Raw genomic sequence first — 21,643 nt, 5'->3', positions numbered from 1 at the left:
AAAACAAACTCTCAGGCAGCTTTGGACTAGAAGACTCAAATCTTCTCTAACTTGATTAAGTAACTACTAATGCTTATTCTGAAAGGAAACCAGGCTCCCACAATTAGAAAACCACTGTGTCAGGCATGACCATCTTCCCCTGCGTCCAAATTCCACATTTATGTTTCTCTGCTGAATTTTTCTTCTTTTTGCTTTGGGCTAATTTCTCTCAAGACATTTGGGGTGTTTGCATAATCCACACACCATCTAGTGGTAATAGATGGAAAAATCCACCTAGAAAAATAAGACATGGGAGCCGTCTAGAAAGTGAACTATTAACAAAGTATGGGACTTCCTCTTTGAAATTATACTTCATAAGATACGCCATTTCTCATAAATAATTAAGCAATTCTTTGAGGATAATTTTTTTAACTTTTCAGCTGTGTTTATCAAATGGATGATCTACAGTGAAGAGAAGGAGGGTTTCTGGAGAAATTCTTTAGAGACAATTCCTATTGTGTTTTTAGTCTGCTAGCAATCATTTCTCATTCACACCCTTGTCAGAGCAAGAGTAGTTCAGGGATTAAGGGCTCAGACTATGGGATCAAATGAGCTGGGATCAAATTTCTGGCTGTGCTTTCTATTATCTGAATGACCTTTGCCAAAATTACCTAACCTTTCCATTAAAACAGAGATAAAATTTAAATAATACATGCTAAGCACTTACAAAAATGCTCAATGCATATCAAGCCCTCAATAAATGTTCGATATTATTATTAAACAAATCAAAAAAAATGTGTAACACTTTCATATTTACCCCGTTCTTCAATCAAGCCAACAAAAAATGCTAAAGCTTGCCCCCCCCCAACTAATGCCATAGTCCTATTGTTAGCTATGATTGGCTGCTCGCATAGGAATTTCAAAGGTCCAAGAATCACTCCAGCTCACTTAGTAACTCAATAGCAATGCATCCTTCAGAAAACCGACGTGGAGAGTGTTGGCAAAGTGGAATTTCTCTCTCAGTGGAGATGGGCCCAAAAAACATGCTCCCCTTTCAATATTTTAATGGATGGTGGCCCATTCTTGAGTTATTTATTTACTAAACTGTTTTTCTGCTCTCTGTTGGTTGTTCTTGAGCCCCTCTACTGCTTATCACTGGACAATAAACAAGGGAGTGATATTAAAATACATTCTAATTTATTTTATTATCCTGGCTGCATGAGACTTCAGAGAGGGGGAACTATCCATCACCGTTCAAAGCACTGTATGTTGAACAAGACTCTGTGGGCAAGAAACATATGATGGATGAGTTTTGATCAATGGAAGGAAAGAAGAGAATGGAGGTGTTGCTAAAAACAAATTTGAGCCCATGACAGGTGTCTCAAGGAAAGGGGCCCAGGTAATGATGAGGCCACATGTGAGTACTGACTCCTTGGGTATGAAAGACCTTGACATCTTCTGTTCACTGCATTCTGCCTCAGCCTGAGGCTGGCCATTGATAAACTGTTTCTAAAACACGTTCTCCGTGTCTATGACTCTACCATCTACTGCAGACGAAACTGGCAACTTGTCCTTTATTTGACAAATATTTACTGAGTATCTGCTTCACAATCATCAGTAACTGGTCTCTTCATACATAGAGTGGTGAATTACTATGAAGTTAATGACTGCCTTTCTGTGCTTGGCTTTCTTAGTGTTAAAATAAGGTCTGCCCATTTAAACATTTATTCAACAAATATTTTTGAATATCTGCAATGTAGCAAATACATGTATGTATGACTTTTTGGGATTCAGTCACCGAGACGGGCAAGGAGCCAGCTCTTAAGAAGCTTACATTCTGCAGGGAGACAGATGCATTAAGATGTAAAATAAATAAACAAGAACAAAAGATTGTGATTTGGGATACTTTGAGTTGAGTGGTCAGGAACTAACACTTTCTGAGAAATTTAAATTTAATCTAAGATCAGAACGACAGAGGCCAGTCATATAAACAAACATCTTTCCAGCAGAAGGAAGGGCCAGTGAAAAAGATAGAAACAAGCTTGGCATGCTCAAGAGACAGCTTTCTTCAACTGAAAATTTTCTCTTTTCTTCTTTCCAGATTTTCTATTTGTTTTCATGGGAAGAGATTATTTGCAGTTAGTAGTCTCTGGCAATTTGGATAATTTCCTGCTGTATTCTAAAATGCCACTAAAAAGAGTTGAAGTAGGTCTTTCTCAATATTGCTCCGTACTAGAAAAATAGCCTAGAGAAAAAAGAGAGAAAAGGGAAAAAATTGGTAAATTCAAAAAGATGGCCATAGTAAGTGGTAGAAAAATAAATTGGTAAACCACCTTGCAAAAGTGTTGGACAGTTTCTTTAAAACCTAAACATAAGGGCACCTGGGTGGCTCAGTCAGTTAAGCATTTGCCTTTGGCTCAGGTTATGATCCCAGAGTCCTGGGATCCAGTCCTGCATGAATGGGAGCCCACTTCTCCCTCTGCCTGCTGGTCCCCCTACATGTGCCTGTGCTCTCTTTCTCTCTCTCTCTCTCTCTCTCTGACAAATAAATAAAATCTTAAAGATTTTTTAAAAACCTAATCATTAAGGAAAAAAAAAAAAAGAAAAAGCATACCATGTCTTTACTCAACTGTTAGGGGTTTAGTAATTTCCAGATGCTATGCTAGACACTTTATACACATGACCTCATTGGTCTTCACACCCATCTCATAATAAAAGAAGAAATATTATCTCTACTTTATAGAGGAGTAAACTAAGACACACAGCTGTTAAGTGGCAAAGCTGAGATTCAAATTCAGATTTCCCTGGGGCCTCTTTAAAATATATAGAAGCAGAGAAGCCATGGGTCCTGTCTCTGGATACAATACAGTTGAGAGATCAGGGGGGATCTCCAGCTATGTGCCAGTGACCAGCCACACACACACACACACACACACACACACACACACACACAACTCCAGCAACCTAAACTGTCCCTATTTTCTTTCCATTTAAATTCAATTAGCTCTATTTTTGGTAGGTGCTATTCCAACATGATGGCTAAGAATGCTAGCATTGCTATATAGACAACAATTGCTTTGTCTAGAAAATTGGGGGCTCAGCAGTTAAGGAAAATGTATTTTAAAAAGGTTTTAGGATGTAAAAAATAAGCAAAGACAATTATCACTTATACTTGGTATTTACTAGGAATAAATTAAGTATAAGGAACTGTTTTTGTTCATGTAAGGAATTGTCTAAGAATGAGGATTTACATGTTGGAAGAGGTAGCTGAGAAAACTGAGAGTACAACAAGACACTGAACGATGCCCGTGAATAGAGACATTTATTTTATCAGTACAGAATGGTTCATTTGCTAAACTGTGCTGAAATTTTTAAAACTAATGTGCCATTTTGTATGCAGCTAGATCTTGAATACAAGTACATTATGGACCTAAGAGTAGTTAAGTAAAGGAAACATCCAAATGTCCTAGAAGACTGAAAGAAGAGCAATATAAAAGAAAAAAATCATACCATGGAAAACTGTTTCTTTTATTTGTTAAATATAAATTGATAGAAATGTTTAAATTACCATAAACGCCACCTTCTCTTTGATGTGAATCCCTTGATAAATTTACAGAGAGCTGGAAAACTGTACTGTATCACCAATCTCCAGATTAAAGCCTGTCAGTGACAATTCTTACTAATTCACTGCAGTGCTTCACCATCCCTGTGTCATCAAGCAGGCAACCCATGAATCCTGCCCTATGTTATGCATCAGCCACATCTTCTTCAAAGGAGAAATTATAATGGGACATGGCATTACCACTTTTATAACTGCTCCTTTGAACCATGACTTTCTAAAACCACAAAGCTTCTTCCATAGATAGCAAATCCCTCCCTATATAAACTACCAATTTCATTAGCTTTGGAAGAGTTCTCTTTCTCCAAATTAAAAATGCCTGATAATATTGACTTAAATATTATTAACACTTAAATAATTTTGTTTACACTCTTTCATCAGACATATACTGCATGGTTATATACAGAAACCATGTAAATGATAAAGTATTCATTTCTATTTTTTTTAAAAAGAATGCTACAAGTAGATGTTCTTAGAAAATAAAAAAGTATATATATTATAGCAGAAGAATAGTCAATGAAAGGACTTAAAGATAAGCCTGAAGAACTCCGATAGAGAAGTCAAATATCTAATAGTTGAAATTCCCAAAAGAAGAAAGAAGGCAGATGAGAAGAAATCATAAAAGGCATAAGTTAAGAACGCTTCCCAGAACTGAAGAACTTGAAATCCCGATTTAAAGACTTACTGATTACCCAATGTAATGATCAATCCCCAAAAATAATGTACACAGGGATCATTGTCATGAAATTTCACAACATCAGGAATGAAGAGAAGATCTCAAAACTTTTGGAGAAAACGAAGTCATGTATCAAGGATCAGGTATAAGAATAATATTATATCCTAAGACAACCCTAGAAACTAAGGAGAAATGGGGCAACATCATCGTGTTCTTTGCGAAAAGGATTTTCAGTCTCGTGCTCCATATACACTCCGGCTACTAATTGAGCAATTGTAGAATAAACACCTTTTAGACATCCAATGTCTTTCAAACTTCACCAAGGTATTTGGAATTCCAGTTCTGTAAATTTTCCTGGGAATTTCTGGAACATATTCTCCACAAAACTAAGGAAATCAACCAAGAAAGGGAACATCAAAGGGAATTCCCTTGATGAGAGAAAAATGTTTCAGGGTAATAGCTTTAGAGTAGGCCAAGAAAGCAACCAGTGTAGACTAGAACAGAATTACTCGAAGAACTGTCCAGAAGAAAACAAACAATAAAGGAAAAATGGAGGTGATAGATTTTCTGATATATTTGTGAGGAAAAGTTCATAAAGAAACACCTGGAGGACTTGAGTAGAACAAATATATGGAACAAAGTACATAGAAACTAAGTAAATAAAAAAAGAATAATAATTACTCAAGAGGAAGTCAGAAAGTTGTGCAAGACTAGGAATGTAATCACAACACATGTGTGAACCATATTACATGATCATAGTAATGCAATCAGTAAATATTGATTTAACCAAAATTATGATATAGCTATTAATGGATAGGGAATGACATAAGAGAGCAAAATCCTATATTCCTATATAAAGGAAGTCAATGGATATTGCTCAGTCTTTAAACACCACATTCTAGTAAAATGAAGGAGAATTTCTTGAAGAAAAGCCTGATATCAGGTCTGGTGTAAGGAATTTACAAGGTGAACCTGGGACACCTTCTCATGCCTGAAAGCAAGGGTATTATCAAAGATTACTGAGAGGTGGCTATAGAAATCCAATGTGATATTCTCTCTGTGTTTGTTGTGTTTGAAATTATTCATTATAAAAAGTAAAAAGATAAAAGTGAAAAAATGGGTTAGGTAGTAGGATTGGGGGAAGTAAAGGGAACTTGCCTAGTAAATGAACTTCACTACTATTTGAATCTTTTACAATAAAAATGTAAATTTATGTATTCCTCATGTAATTTTTAATCAATTTTAATTTCAGATTGAAATTTAAAAGGAACAATCATATAAACATAGTACTTAGCAGTGTGGAGTTAAATACCATTAAGACTAATAAAGGTTGAAAATGTTGGCCAATGGGAGGTACATCTAAGGTATGCAGGGGGGTGAGAAGGAAATCGTTGTTTTGTTAAGTAACAAAATCCTTGGTATTATTTAGCTCTTATATACATATTGTACTTCAATAAAGACAAGCTTTAATTTAAATATACTGTTATTTTTAAAAATTATGGGCTTTAGGTCATAAAGAACTCTTCCTTTTTTTTTATTCTTTATTCTGAACTTTCACACATACAGGCAATTAATTCATGTCAATCTAAATATCTATCTGATAGTTTTCCCATCTATACTAGAAAATCATCTGCGTTTTGAATGGCTGTGATGAATCCAGTTAACTGACGTGATCCTCTTTTCTTTGGCCACCTTCACTACAGAGGCTGCAAGAGACCACTTTAACAGAATTCTTTACAGTTAGAATAGTCATATGACTCATTTCCTACCAATGAAATTATAATGTGGTAAGAGAATGTTGGCTTTTAATAAGCTTTTTACTCTCCTCTCTTCCCACCTTCAGTGAAAATGGGGGCCTCCACAGGAATAGACATCTTGACACCACTGAGTCATGCTAACAGTGGAATGAAAAGGAGAAAAAGTGAACCTAGGTCTTTGATGACAGAGTTGAGGAGACAAACACATTTTCAATCCATACAGTGATGCTTTAGGTTTCTTTTATGTTTACTGTAGAAGTTTATTGACTTGTTTATTTTTTACACATACCAAGAAAATGTGAAGATACAAATCTTTTATAAATTTTTTTAAAAATTGGGGCACCTGGGTGGCTCAGTTGGTCGAGGGGCAGATTCTTGATTTCAGCTGAGGTCATGATCTCAGGGTCCTGGAATTGAGCCCCTCTTCAGGCTCCCTAATCAGTGGGGAGTCTGCTTGAGGATTCTCTCTCTTCTTCTACATCTGTCTCTTCCCCCTCAAAAAATAAATGAATAAATCTCTTTAAAAATTTTAAAAGAATGCCAACTAGATACTTACAAAACACCCCCTTTTAAAAAATAATGTCACCTTTTCCCCAAAGATGTTAAGTGTGTTAAAGGGTGTGTCACAATCTAACTTCTCCTCACTAAAAAGAACACAGGAAAGAGAGCAGAGAGTGGTTATATAAATTATATATGTATTAACTGAATTTTTGGTTGGAATAGGTATATCTGAACCAACAGAGGTTTTTTTTTTTTTTCCTCAGTTATGTATACTGCATCCTATACTCATAAAACTGTTTATTGTTGGCTTACCTTTATTTTTACTCACCATAAATTACACCATAAGCCAAGTGAGAGCACAGGGTCTTTAGATGCAGCTTGTGTAGGTTCCAGATGGTTTCTGACTCACTTACATCTCTGTGACTGATCTCGGCTACCTGATCAACTCAACCCTCAGTTCCCACACCTATGAAGTGGAGATAATGATGATATCAGCTTCATCGGGTTGTGGTGAGGGTAAAGGAGCTAATAAACACAAGTGCCTCATGTAAAATATGGGTTGGACCAATGTTAGCTATTATTGTCTTCACTACAACTTTACTTAACAAGCACATAGCACTTACTGTATGCTAGGCACTACTCTAGTGCTTGACAAATATTAACTTACTCATTGCTCCTAAAACATGGTGGTTAATTATTGTTTTTATTATTACTGTTTTCTCAATTTTATATCTGAGAAATTTAGGAACTATTACAAGAGCACACAGCTCAAAGATGGCAGAACTAGAATCTGGACAACAAAAGCCCAGCCCCAGTATGGGCGCCATGAACCTCCGTTCTGCTTGCCCCCACCCCTCCTCTCTCCCTTCCCTCCTCTTTGTTCTCAAACAGTTCCTAGCAAATGATAAGCATTCAAGAAATACTTGTTAAGTTACATTTGCATGGAAAAGAAACAGACAGGACTGGAAAGTTTCAAGTAACAGATACTGACGTAATTGTAAAAGACCTTGAAGTCTTTTTCACTACCCTTACCTTAAATATGAATTTTGACTTATAACAATATTTCTGTTTATTTAACTGAATATCGGTTGTCTGTATTATAAGGGAAAGTTGAGCTTGAATAAACTATAAAATACTAACTTACAGTGAGTGTTTTCAGTCATTGTCTCTTCACAGCAAACAAACAAGTCTGTAAATATTTAAAGCAGGGAGACTCGCAAATTGTCTTCATTTGTAAGAGTGAAGAAGATACACATTTTGTAGGCTGAGATGAAATAGAAGAAAGCATCTTGAGGTAATTAGTTTTCACTGGGGTTTGAAATTTAACATATCAACCCAGAATTTATTTGCAACTATTTAATCACCTCAGACCAATGACCTGTTAAAGATAGAGGTTGATTCTCCTTGAAACAACAGGAAATCTAGTGTTCCCCAAGTGACTCTTCATATGAGCATATGAGATGTATAGTCTTGCACTCGCCAAACTCTTTTCTGGACATCACCACTTAGAATTTGACATTGTCATGCTGTTTCTGCTGAGCAGATTTGATCCGCTCATGGTGTCCGCTCTCTCTGTACCAGCAACTCCTTAAAAATGTATCTCACTGTAAACATTTGGGTGCACGTGCCCCTTCGGAGCACCATGTTTGTATCTTTAGTGAAATAAGCCAATCAGAGAAAAACAACTATCATATGATCTCCCTGATATGAGGAAGTGGAGATGCAATGTGGGGGGGGGGGGGGTTTGGGGGGTAGGAAAAAAAAAATGAAAGGAGATGGGATTGGGAGGGAGACAAACCATAAAAGACTCAATCTCAAAAAACAGACTGAGGGTTGCTGGGCGGAGGGGGGACGGGAGAGGGTGGTGGGGATATGGACATTGGGGAAGGTATGTGCTATGGTGAGTGCTGTGAAATGTGTAAACCTGACGATCACAGACCCGTATCCTTGGGGATAAACATACATTATATGTTTATTTAAAAAAAATAAATTTAAAAAAAATGTATGTCACACATACATGAAGTCTCCCCTAGTTGACTCATGGGCTCAGTTTCCTGTAAAATACACATGGACAGAAATGAACAGGAGGATTCAAAAAGGCATGTGTGCTGGTTGGATGATATTACCTGCAGGTAAAAGCAAAAGATGAGAAGCCAAAATTTTACCAATCATATCATGCTAATAAAGCCCCCTAAAAAATGTTGTAGGCTTTTTTTTCTTTATCCATTTGTTAACTGAACTAAGGTCACTCTTAAAGATACCAGCTTGCCTGAGATAGCACTTCCTTCAGTCTTAGCCTAGTCCTCCAAAGAAATCCAGAGTGGCAGGTGTTCCAGTAAAATTAAGTGCAGAAAACAAAAATAAAGATACAGTGTGTCTTGACTATGTTTTTTCCTTACAATACTCCAAAAATTAATTGTTAAATGATTATTTGAAGAGGTAGAGAATCAGCAAATCTGGGCAAATTATTTAACTTCTTTGAGACTCATCCTTCTGAGTACACATACTTTGCATTTAGCGATCCTAAATTATTTGCAGTTTCTCAAAGGAGCTACATTTGTCAAATATTTATATTTTATCCATTGCCTGACTCGTAGTAGGTTCTTGGTCGTTACTTGTTTTTAGAGGTGAAGGAAAATCCACCATAGTAAATAATTGAGAAAAAGAAGGAACACAGCTGCTCATTTGCTATTTTCTGCCTCTGTCTCTCATTACACAAATAGTTATGCTTGTATGCATGTACAAGACTTGGGAAAATAAATCATTTCAAAGAATTTATTAGAGAGACTTTGCTTTGAAAGAGGTCAGACAGTTCCAGCGATGTCTTATATGTTAATAAAGTTTACTTTTACTTTGTTTCTGGGTGGATTTAATTTTTACAATGAAAAGGAAATGTATAAAGAACATGCAGAAGCCTGACATAGACTGAAGTAAAAAATAAGTTATCAGGGGAAAAGTAGCACTCATTTTACCATTTTGTTTTCATTTATGTCTGTCCCTTCTACCAAATGGAAGGCTTCTTGAGAGAAGGAACTACAAGCCACTTATCTTTATATCCAGAGATGATACTCAAAATATTTAATAACCAGTATAGGAGAGGCTCTGACCAATTAGAACAGATGCTGACTGTGAACTATCGATGTGGCCATTGTTGTGTTTTGGTTGGATATTAGAGCTACTCTATTCCCAATGTGTAGCACAGTGCCTGAGAAATGCTGGATGCTGAGTAAATGTTTGGTGAATGTGTGGATAAAGGAAAGAATACGTGCATAAATGCTTCAAGCAGACCATGCCACCAAAACCCAGTTCTTCCAGGATTGTCCTACTGTCCCTCTTAGAATCTTCTTTGAACTCAATGGCCTTGCACAATAGAGAGAAGAACCACAGGTATTGTGGAAGCCGCGTGACGTAGACTGTCCTGGAACTATTAGCAATGGGTTCAGTTAGCCTGGGGCTTTGCAATAGTCAGTCATGAGCAGTTGTGAGAACATAATCAAAAAACATAGAGGGAGGGAGATAAACCACAAGTGACTCTTAATCTCACAAAACAAACTGAGGGTTGCTGGGGGGAGGGGGTTTGGGGGGGTGGGGTTACAATGGACATTGGGGAGGGTATGTGCTATGGTGAGTGCTGTGAAGTGTGTAAACCTGGCGATTCACAGACCTGTACCCCTGGGGGAAAAAATATATTATATGTTTATAAAAAATAAAATTAAAAAACAAACAAACAAAAAACATAGAAAGCACATCAAAGGTCCCTGTGAAATGAGGATCATGGTTCCAGAACATAGGATGATTATCTCAGTGCTTTTCATTCCTGAAAACATGAATATGAAAATATGGATACCTTCTGTATCCACATCTAATTTGGATACAGAAATGACTGATTTATAAGGGGCTTCTTTCTAATGGTTATCGTATGCTAACATAAAATTCTATGGAAAATATTTTCTATCTTCTCATTTTGTTATTTTTGGTAAGCATTCTTTTATGTTTTTTTATAAGATTGTAGAAAAGTATTAAAAATTAGAAACAAAATTTGCAAAAAGATACTCTTTCCTACTAAATCAACTTGAAAAATAAATCTTAGCCCTCGTAGCTGTTCATTGATTATCAAGAAAACATCAAATAGTTATTGAATCCTTTAATGGAAAGTTGTATTTGGAAGCTTCCCAGAATTCTTAGGAGATGTGTGTAGGCTTACTGAAGAAATGCAAACCCTTCCATACCTCTCAAAAAGTTAAAGGATTACCATGGGCTGTCAGACCCATCTCACTGTCCAGACACAGTGGAGAATGAGCATGCGGCATCACTTGTTCAATTACTCTCTATCTAGGCATTTTTGGATTATGGGCAGAGTAACACGAGCACAGCGAAAGCAGATGGGGCTGACAGATTGCAGTGGCTGTTCCTATGGAAAATCCTGAAATGCTTCCTGCAGGTCTCCTAGACCTAACTATTTGTCCCAGGCTTGGATCTGCAGCTCTCCCATCAAGCATTTAAGCTCTTACATAAATGTCCCATAAATATCATTTTAGTTGAAGTCAAGCTTGCTTAGTTTCTGTGGATTGCACTGAAGAACTGGAACTACATTTGACATAAGGTCCTGGAATTACAAACAGGTGTGTGGTGCTATCCTTGTCATCAGTGACTAAACCTTGGTTGAAGAGAGAGAGAGAACATGGTGAGAGCACAAAGCAGGAAGCAGAAAATGAGCGAATGTGGGATGGACTCATAAGGTGAGAATCTGAGCAAAGTTGGGAATCAGGAGGTTGGGGTTGGGAATCCTCCTCTTCACCATCCTCACTCCTTGGCCTTGTTCAAGTCACTGATGGACAGCATTGACCCTCAGGTGTCCACAGAGGCTGGATCATGGAGACGGAAGAAGAGAAAGTGTGGCTGCCATGCTCAGAGGAGGTCCTGTCTAGTTGATGCTAACTCTTAGCCCTACAGGACTTTAAAGGAGAGGGAACGGACAGTGGTTAGGGCAGACATTAGAGAGAAGCTGGGGTGTCAATGAAGTCAGAACAAGCTTTAAGTGTTGCTGATTCAATGAAAGTAATCAGTTTGCTTCCTGGCATTATATAGACCAACAATTAAATCCTCTGATTTACGTCTCAAAAATCGTATTGCTTTTGGTATTATGGATATCTGTAGCCTGAATTAGACTAAATTAAGAAGAATAAGTACACACACACACCCCAGTAATAGAATAATAGAACTTACATTTAATTTTATCCTCTAGTGAGAGAATACATGAACAGAAAGCGATTTCTTCAAAATTTAATTCTTAGAATAATAATCTCTGATGTAGACGTATTTCAAAAACAGCTGACTCTTATATAGAAGTTGTAATGTACCAGCACTATTCTTTGCATAAATATTAACTTTACACATATATTTACTTTACCTATAGACTATGCTTTACATATGTATTAACTCAGTCAGTGTGTGCCGGTGAATGTTAAACAGCCTTCCCTGGGTAGGGAGAAAGTGGAACGCTGATGTGTAGAGTCTGTCTGTTTCTGTGATGTAAACCCCTACACCTGCCCAGATTTTAAACCCTTTGTGTTGTCGAAGAAGGCAGAATTAGAAAGATGAGCAGTCTTGTCTCTCAGGAGTCCTACAAGTCAGCTGGAGCGCACCACGTGTTCTGACATCTCACGTATGGGAGACGGTCAGTCAGGATCACGGCCTCATGACTGGCAGGCAGGATCTGAAAAGGGATTCAGGGGCTCAACTTGTCCAATATTCACAATTTAAAACGTGAAAAATGAGGCCCCTGTGTAGGTTTTTGATAAACCCAGAGTCCCACTAGCAATTAAGAGCTTACTGTGGGTCCTAGAAAGGCAACAGGCTGAATTTTAAGCTAATTGATCAAATTCCCATTCAAAGGGCAGTCCAGCCTGAAGTTGGTCTCTGTTTTCTTAGTTGGGAGAGATGTCCAAATTGCAAGGCTCCTTTTCATGTTTATACACCATTTCTGGTTGTTTCCTTCCCTGGAGAGTGCCTGGATAATCTTCTTATTGCCTTCTGGTTTGTTTCTTGTGCAATACATAAGAAGACAATAGAATTGGGATCAACCTGACCACTTCCAGGCCTATGTGACTGCCTTTGGGATGGCCCTTGATCTCAAATTAGCTTCCCCACATTCTGTCACCAGGCCTGAAATTTCTCCATTTATTCCTCTAGATCTTAAAGATTTTTCTAAGTCCAATACCACCAAAACTCCTGGAAGAATGATTAGACCAACCAAGTACATCTGGGAATGCCCACTGACAACAGCTGAGAAAAAGCTATAGTAATCAAATATGTCAGAAATCCTTTAAAGTTCATTATCAAAAATGAAACTGAGAAAACCCTATAAACCAATTTCTTATATTTAATACTTTTGCTTTTGTTTGGAGTTACTATCACAAAAATGTTTCCATACAGCCAGATTTTTGTTATGAAGACTATTGAAATCTAAAATAAAACTGGGGTACCTGGGTGGCTCAGTGGGTTAAGCCTCTGCCTTTGGCTCAGGTCATGGTCTCAGCATCTTGGGATGGAGGTCCGCATCAGGCTTTCTGCTCAGTGGGGATCCTGCTTCCCCCAACTCTCTGCCTGCCTCTCGGTCTGCCTGTGATCTCTCTCTCTGTCAAATGAATAAATAAAAACCTTTTAAAAAAGATGTATATCTTGAAAAAATAATAAAATAAAATAAAACTCTTAAGTTAACTTCCACAAACAGTAAGAAACTACTTTTTTTTCTTTTCTGACTCACTTTTTAAATTAGTAACTTGTTCAAGAAACACTCACTTTTTAGAAACAAAAATTGTGTAAGAAATGCCTTCTGTGTTGCTTTGTGTCTCAAATGATTTTATTTTCATTATATTTTTTTAGGATGCTCGGTAGAACAATTGGCTTTGTAAGGGTCTTGTCACCATTGTCGAATTGTGCTGGTTTGGGAACTGGTTTAATTTTGGATAGTCGTGGTGGGGCCGTGGGGTTCATTATGCTTCTGAAATATTAGAGTGAGCTGGCTGGTCGTCAGCGCTGTGAAAGACAATCCCTCAGCCGCCTGCTTAGCTAGATCCCTTCCTTTGGCAGACAACATAAAAAGGATATTTGCTTTACCCATGAAATAAATACATATTTAGTATAAACAGTAAGCATAACTTTACATCCCTGAGTAGATGAAAAATGATCTATTAACTTTGAGACTATCAAACCAGCGACCTTACGGATCTCAATAAAAAGTGAAAACCAAAACAAACAAAACAAAACCCCACAGGATCTGATGGACTGCATGGTAACATGGATCATAGACTATCGGCGAAATAATCTCCTTGTACACCCCTCCCCCAACGCACAGATTCAATCCTCCTCTGCTTCCCCCACACCGCCGTCTCCTCTCAAGCTGCAGGAAAGATGCCTCAAATGGCTACCTTAAATCAAAATCAAGAGAATGTCCTTCTCCCATTTCAGGAGAATGATTTCATAATCCTTCAGCAACACCCTCCCTCCCATGGTAGAGCCTGGACAAGCCACTGTGCCCTCCACTTGGAGACACCCAGCCCAAGCCCTGGAACTTTTTGGCATTGATTTCCTGATGGTTTGCTTTGCTCTCTTTCCAGAAGAGAGTTGTTTTTTTGTTTTTTTTTTTTAAAGAATCAACAAAAGTGAGGAGATATCTTAAAATATATTAAAAATACATTAAGAACCTTAAGCAGTTGTGTTATCTCAGGACACTTTAAATTAATTTCTGCCCTGCATCCTTTCCTGACCTCAGGGAGTTAAGGTCCATAAGCAGGATTAGAGTAGAGACAGGCAGGGAGAGATTAGACATGCTCTGGGACAAAAATAAGCAAAGGAAACAGGGCTATGCTTTCAGGCATGGATTAATTTAATTTTCTGGGAGAGAGGAAGGGATTGTTTAGGGGCTTAAATCCATGGAGCATCTCAGATGCTGAAGTTTGAATTTTTTTTTTTTTTGACAGATATATAAAGATGAGCAGAAAAATGACTCATTATCTCTTTTGGAAAGGAAAAACTATAGGGGTTTATTTTAATTATTTAAAGCCTGTTTCTGTGCAATACTCTTGGCACAGACCATACCTTTTAAGCTCACTGTTAGAAAGAAGTTGATATTTGTTATGATTTCAGTTTGGGATCTCAATAATTAATTCTTTACAGATAATAGAATGCTTAACCACTAAATGTTTATTTAAGCTCATCACTAATAAAAAATATTCTAAGCAGCCCAATTTTACAGTTTACACATGGAATGAGAGGATATTCAATTAGGGGTTAATATTAAAATATTAAATAATGGAAATGAGTATTTTCTTATAAATAAAGTGAGCTCCTGTACTTGTGAAGAGCTTGGGAAAAGGTGAGGTTGATGGTGAGGGGGTTTCCTCCTCCCAGACATGTAACTTAGTTCCAAGTAAGAAAAGCCAGCCCCCTGGGAAGTTCAGGGTACAAAGAGTCTGGACCTGGCAGTCTTAAGTCCTCTGTTCAGGGGGTCTCTGGACAGCCTGTGACCTTCATCACAGGAAATGACTCCATTTCCAGAGGTGCAGGGGGAGGAAATAGGGAGCATGAGAAGTCACAGGGGCCAGTGTGGGTAAAGGGTTCCGAAATCCAAACATGTTAAAGCTAAGTGGTATTACCACAAACCAGACACCTTTGAAGAAAGTTCCCTCTCTGTGAAGGAACTCAGCAACTTTTTACAAGAACCCAAATACACATAAAACAGTAGTTAGGAAACTCCTCTCTTCAAGGGTGAATTAGGGCTGCTTATTAAGCAACTCAGAGAAATAGTACAAAGAGAAGGAAAGTGAATGACAAATCACAAGGACTTACTAATTTAGCTACCAGGGTCAAGTCTACTGTCCTAATTGAGATGAAAAATGTATGTTTTCCCACGACACATACAGTTAGAGACATCTATTGGCCGCTAATTAAAGCTGGGTTATACTTCTATGGCAATAGGAAAGACAGCTTGGGAAAGCTTGCTTCTCTGAGACACTTCACATCTGAGTAGTTCCCAGCAGGTGACTCCATGATAACACAGCAGAGGAGGCAACTCAAACCATCTGGTCTTTCATAAGTCACTTCTTGGTTGTGCCCTTAGCTTCCTGTGCTCCAAGGAAAAGTAGGACCTGTACTCGACGCATGACTTTCTGAGTCTGCAGAGTAGGCAACTGTCCGCTCTGGATCAAGGAATGCAGAACCAGCTCCTTCCTTCCTGCATCAAGCTTTGTTTGTTTGTTTGTTTAATAACTTCATGGACGTGTAACATATATAGGATAAACTACACATATTTAAAGTTTGCATTTTGATATGTTTTAAGATATGCATACAACTATGAAACCATCATCACAATCAGGATACCAAACATACCCATCACTCCCAAAATCTCCTTGTGCCCCCTTTTAATCACTCCCTTCTGTCCCTTCCTATCCCCTGCATCCATCCCCAAGCAATTATTACTATAGTCTAGTCTGCATTTTCTAGAGTTTTATATAAATAGTATTAGATTGCATGTACTCATTTTGTCTAACTCCTTTCACTCAGCCTAATAATTTATTTTGATTCAGGTTGTTATGTTTTAATATCTCATTCTTCTTATTAGTTCATCAAGTTTTCCCATCCAACCTCCCAAAACTTTCAATTTCACCATGAAGCATCATTTTGAGTTAAGAAAACTTTTTGATCTTTAACTTGTCCCTCTTAGGGTGCCTGGGTGTCCCAGTCAATTAAGCGTCTGCCTAAGACTCAGGTCATGATCCTGGAGTCCTCGGATCAAGCCCTGCATCGGGCTCCCTGCACTGGGGAGTCTTTCTCTGCCCATCCCTTGGCTTGTGCTCTCTCTCTCTCAAACAAATGAATAAAATCTTTTAAAAAGGGAAGAAAGAAAGAGAGAGAAAGAAAGGAAGAAAAGCAAAGACATTAATTAGAGAAAAAAAAAAAAACTCGTCACTCTTAAAAATGCCAGTGTTTCCCCAAAATGTGTCAGTTGACAACTTTGTTATGGGTTTGGGTCATAGCTAGATATGAATTTGATACATACATAAGAGGCAGACTCCAAGGGAAGAATATGAACATTGGGGCAGCAGGAAGCACCAGATAATAAATTTTGAATTTTTGTTGCCTCTATGATGACCACACTCACCCTATCACATATGGATACTCTAATTAGACTGCCTGTTTTCAGTAACTGAATAATTATCTCTCACTCTTTGTTGGTTTCACCGCGAGCCAGGGTTGGAGCTTTCCCTTACACATGCCCATTCTTTTTTGAGTATGGAGGATGCTCACCTTCTGTTGCAGAGAGGCTGAAATATGTCCTGGAGTGCTGAGACAATCCCCAGTCCCTGGGATCAACTGGGATCATTAAAGTCTCCTACAGTTAAGAGACAAATGGCAGCCTCCCCAAAGCCACAAACTGTACGTCTCAGGGTTGGCCAGCCCTACTTCATGCCTGAGGTCCTCAGCAGCCTCCCCACCGCTCCCAGGTCCTCACAGGGCTTCAGTCAACTCCCATTCACTCATCTCCCATCCTTCCAGTCTCCAGTAAGGGGAGTTCTGAACTCTTGCTGCCCCTCCATAATCTCTTTTCTTCCTGAAAATCTTGCTTCTAATTGAAAGGGGTGGGAAGACAGTGTGGATATAGCAATCAGTTCTTGTATTTCTTTCCAAATCCATTGTTAATCCATAACATCTGGGGTATGTTTACCTTAGGTCTTTCTTCCTGATGATCATCAAGAATATGACTTGAATAACTTTAAAAAATAAGTAAATAAGGATGGACAAAGTATTTCTTCATCTTTTGTTCCCAGTAACACAATCTTACTTTTTGAATTAATGTAGAAGAAAGGTCATGCATAAATAAGTAGGGGACAGTAAAATACAAACACTAGTATTTCAAGATATTTTCTTACTATGTGTATTTAAATAATTTATGTGTACTTGCAATCCCTTAACATTAATGGATTCAGAGACATTTTTAAATGGATTTAGTAAAACATTTCCAGATTGAAGAAATGCCTACAATGTAACAGTAAGATTTATCCATCAAGATATGACTTTTGACCCCAGGAAGTCTACTTGAATTAGATTAAACTAAAAGATCATTTTGCAGCCTTTTAGAGCAAAATTTGAAATTACAAAAAAAAAAAAAATCAATATCATTGTTATCCAAAACCAAATACCGAATAAATGTAGCACTGTGCTATTTTAAACAAGGGCAGCCAGCTTTGGCTGAACTGCATGAGACCTTGAGGACCACTTTAATACCATTAGTTTTCTTTGATGGGACCACTTTTAATCCCTCAACAAATCAGAGAATTTGACAGAGAATCGGAAAGAGCAATTCTGTGTAAAGAAACGGCTTCCTACGAGACTTTAACTTTTTTTTTCAAGATTTTGATTTTAAAGTAATCTCTACACCCAGTGTGGGGCTTGAATTTACAACCCAGAGAACAAGAGTTGTAAGCTCTACCAACTAAGCCAGACAGGTGCCCCTCCTGTGGTGCTTTTAACAAAACGTATTTCAAGGTTTTCCAAAAGGAATGCAGTTTCCCTTGTGCCCCTGAGTAGTGAAGAGCTCCTCTCCACCTGGGAGTTTCTGTGTTTCCCTGAGACCCCACTGGCAAAAGTTTGCGTGTCCTAGAAACCTATCAAGAAAACCATATCAGCAGATTTCGTCTCAAAGGTTTAGTAGAGTAACGTATTTCACCTACAAATGTACCCTCACACACAGGTTTGAACATTTCAAAGACCATTCATTCATCAAGTGCTGCCTCTACAATAAGCTCAAGCAGAAGATGACAGGAAGTGGTATCTTGCCCTTCACAGAGTAACTGTCCCTTCTTGTTTTGAAAGTAGCTCCAGCTCAATGCCCGTTTTGATCAAAGGTTTTGTTATTTTCATTCAATCTATGTGAACTTGCCTAATCTTTCAGGGGCTAACAGGAGGTTCAGAGTCTGTGAATCATGACTAATACTCTTCCCCTATATATTTTTATGAAATAATTAAGTGCCAATATAATAACACTTGGAAGCTATGTTATTTTAAATGTATTCTTTTCTTTAAAAAAAAAAAAAAAAAAAAGCACATAGAGGGGCTCCTGGGTGGCTCAGTTGATTAAGCATCTGACTTTGGCTCAAGTCATGATCTCAGGACCCAGGGATCAGGACCCAGAGATTGAGCCCCATGTCAGGCTCCCTGCTCAGCGGGGAGTCTTCTTGTCCCTTTCCCTCTTCCATTGCCCCTCTCCCCACTCGGCAGGGAGTCTGCTTCTCCTGTTGCGCTTTCTCCTCTCATGCTCTCTCTCTCTCAAATAAATAATAAATAAATAAAATCTTAAAAAAATAAAAAATTAAATTAAATTAAGAAGCACATAGATCTCCTTGAGATTTTGAATATGCTGACACATAATATATGGCTGGTTCCATTTGTATGACATTCTGGAAAAGGCAAAACTATGGGAACAAAAAACAGATCAGTAGTTGCCTAGGATTAAGTATGCAGGGAGAGGTTGACGATAAACTGGCAGCAGGATGAATTTGGGGAGATGGAGCTGTTCCATATGTTGATTGTGGTGGTAGTCACAGGGCTCTGTGCGTTTGTCAAGACTCATGAAACTGCGCACTCCAAAAAGTGAAGTTTTCTGTATGTAAACTTAAAAAGAAAGCACACTGAGTTTTATTAAACTGTTTTCTATAAGAGATGGAATCTGGAAAAAATAGTTGAAATTACAAGATAGTTGAAATAGGATTCATCTCCTATTCTCTCATAACTTCTGGGAAAATCATTTGTTTCTGTATTACAGTTATTAAAATAATTCTTGATCATCTTCTTAAAAATAAATAATATGGGGATGCCTGGGTGGCTCAGTTGGTTAAGCGGCTGCCTTCGGCTCAGGTCATGATCCCAGTGTCCTGGGATCAAGTCCCACATCGGGCTCCTTGCTCGGCAGGGAACCTGCTTCTCCCTCTGCCTCTGCTTGCCTCTCTGTCTGCTTGTGCTCGCTCACTCTCTCTCCCTCTGTCCCTGACAAATAAATAAATAAAATCTTTTTTAAAAAAATTAAATAAATAAATAAATAAATAAATAATATGGTATCATGGCACATAAAGAATAGCAAAGTTAACTACAGTGACAACCTTGTTCAATGTTAATAGTAACACCTTAAACATAATTCCTAATCCCTATAAAACCATCTCTACTTTGTCCTACTAGACCTTTCTCAGCTAAAAAGTTGTTAAGTAAAAAGATATGTACATTTTTTTGCATCATGAAACACTTGGCATTTACCAGAAAGTCATACATCCATGCTGTCAGTGGAGACCAATTAATCATGTTCACATATAAGATTGTTTACTGGTAAAACTCGACCATCTTTGTAGTTCTTATTCACATCTGTGTCTCCAGAAGCTCTTCAGACACTCATGTGTTTAGTAGCCAAAGACCTCTTTTCCCTTGGGTAGAAACTGCAAATTTGCTAGTTAATTAGCTAATTTGTTTCCATGCTTTGTGAACAGTACTCATTTGTTCTTCCTCTTTGCTCAGATTCATGCTGCTTGATTCTCTTCCTATTTGAGTGTCTTCCACCTTCCTGAAACTCCAAACAAGAGGACTATGGTCAATCAATTTCCTAAAGATTTCTTGAGTGTGTGTGTGTGTGTGTGTGTGTGTGTGTGTGTGTTTAATAAAAAAAAAATGAGGAATGAAGTAATCTGGAATACTTTTGTAAAGATCTCTCTGACAGAAGTAATAATACCTTTTTTTTTTTAATAAAGGAAGTTTCCATTTAGTATGTGGAGACAAGTAATGTTAACTAAGATCAACTTAAGTTGATATGTCTCAACCAATTAAAAGGAGCATTTGTGAGTTCTAAACCAGATATTCCTATAGGAATATTCCTTACAGTTCTTCTGTTTAGGCAATAGAAACAAAATACTTAAAGGTTTCCCACTATTACTCCTTCTGCTCTTGTCTCAACTCATTTAGCAGCCCATTAAAGAAATAATTTCGCAGTGAGATTTATAATGGTAGAAATACACCAATAGCTTTTTATATTCTTTAACCCATAGTTTTTCCTTGTGCTCTTCTCTGAAAACTGCATAAACTCTCTGTAATTATTTAGAAATCTGTCCTTATATGAGTAACCAACTTGTTAAAAGAGAAAACAGTTTGACTGGAAAACAGTAGGGTAATTTTGTTTTGGGTTAATAATTAAGAAACTGAAAGCTATCTGTGAAAACAGATGACCTAAAACATCCGAGAAACTAATTTGTGTTCTACAAATCTGTATTCTTTCCACCAACTTCAGGGCTCGGATTGTATTTCTCCCTGGCCTCGGAATGTGTCACTGTAGCCTTGACTACAAGGGAGCCATTGATTCAGAATACAAAGAGGGAGTAGGGACTGTCCCTGCACAAGTGACTCCCTGCATCTGCTGTATGTCTCTCCTGGACTGAGCAAATCAGAACTTGCCAAACACTTTGCACTCCTCTAAACTCAACCTGACGTAGCTCTTCATGGTGAATAACTCAAGATTCACCAACTTCAGAGTACAGGTTGTTTAAAAAAGTATCATTGTGTAAAGACAAACATCCTACAACAATTTCAGTCTCTGTTCTTTTAAGTTGGATGGCAGGGTGGCAGATTAGAAGATTTTAACCGAGCTTCAAGGCTCCTTGATAGCTCAGTAAATATTTTTTTTAATAAATTTTATTTTTTTTAAACATATAATATATTTTTATCCCCAGGGGTACAGCTCTGTGAATCGCCAGGTTTACACATTTCACAGCACTCACAATAGCACATACCCTCCCCAATGTCCATAACAACACCCCCCTCTCCCAATCCCCCTCCCCCATCAACCCTCAGTTTGTTTTGTGAGATTAAGAGTCACTTATAGTTTGTCTCCCTCCCAATCCCAACTTGTTTCATTTACTCTTCTCCTACCCCATTAACCCCCCATGTTGCATCTCCTCTCCCTCATATGAGGGAGATCATATGATAATTGTCTTTCTCTGATTGACTTACTTCGCTAAGCATGATACCTTCTAGTTCCATCCACGTCGTCGCAAATGGCAAGATTTCATTTCTTTT

At 37.9% G+C, this 21,643-nt stretch overlaps 1 long non-coding RNA gene across 1 annotated transcript in view; it reads right to left on the bottom strand.

Annotated features, from left to right (window-relative positions):
* The window catches only part of LOC116874547, a 34,951-nt gene extending 27,835 nt beyond the window's left edge, over window positions 1–7,116 (bottom strand). The window contains exon 1 of the long non-coding RNA XR_004384019.1: window positions 6,861–7,116. This is a non-coding gene — a long non-coding RNA (uncharacterized LOC116874547). The remainder of the gene's footprint in view (window positions 1–6,860) is intronic.
* Window positions 7,117–21,643: the final 14,527 nt, after the last annotated feature.

The sequence above is a fragment of the Lontra canadensis genome, unplaced genomic scaffold (genome assembly GCF_010015895.1).
Source record: "Lontra canadensis isolate GAN:19392208 unplaced genomic scaffold, GSC_riverotter_1.0 scaffold37, whole genome shotgun sequence".
NCBI classification, from domain to species: Eukaryota; Metazoa; Chordata; class Mammalia; order Carnivora; family Mustelidae; genus Lontra; species Lontra canadensis.
The sequence above is the reverse complement of the archived record's forward strand: the minus strand, read 5'-3'. Positions and strand labels throughout refer to the sequence as shown.